The following is a 273-nucleotide window of genomic DNA, read 5'->3' as shown; positions in this document are numbered from 1 at the left end:
TGGGACCTATTATCCTTTTTCCCCTTCTATGCTTACTGCTTGACTATGCCCAGATTAATTGTTTACCTTCTCCGTTTTTAAAATTTGATGGAAATTCTAGGCGCTCTGACTTTGTTACACTTCGACAATGAAGAACGATGATATCAAACATCTCATGTTCCTTCAGATACAGAACTTTTAATGGAGTCCATTCACACATTCAACTGCTACGGTTGAGGCTACAAGTAAATGAAGGAAGTAGCATTGGATTAATTGGAAAATTATTCACCCCTT

The sequence above is a fragment of the Vipera berus genome (assembly GCF_964194415.1).
Source record: "Vipera berus genome assembly, chromosome: 9".
Classification (NCBI taxonomy): domain Eukaryota; kingdom Metazoa; phylum Chordata; class Lepidosauria; order Squamata; family Viperidae; genus Vipera; species Vipera berus.
The sequence above is the reverse complement of the archived record's forward strand: the minus strand, read 5'-3'. Positions refer to the sequence as shown.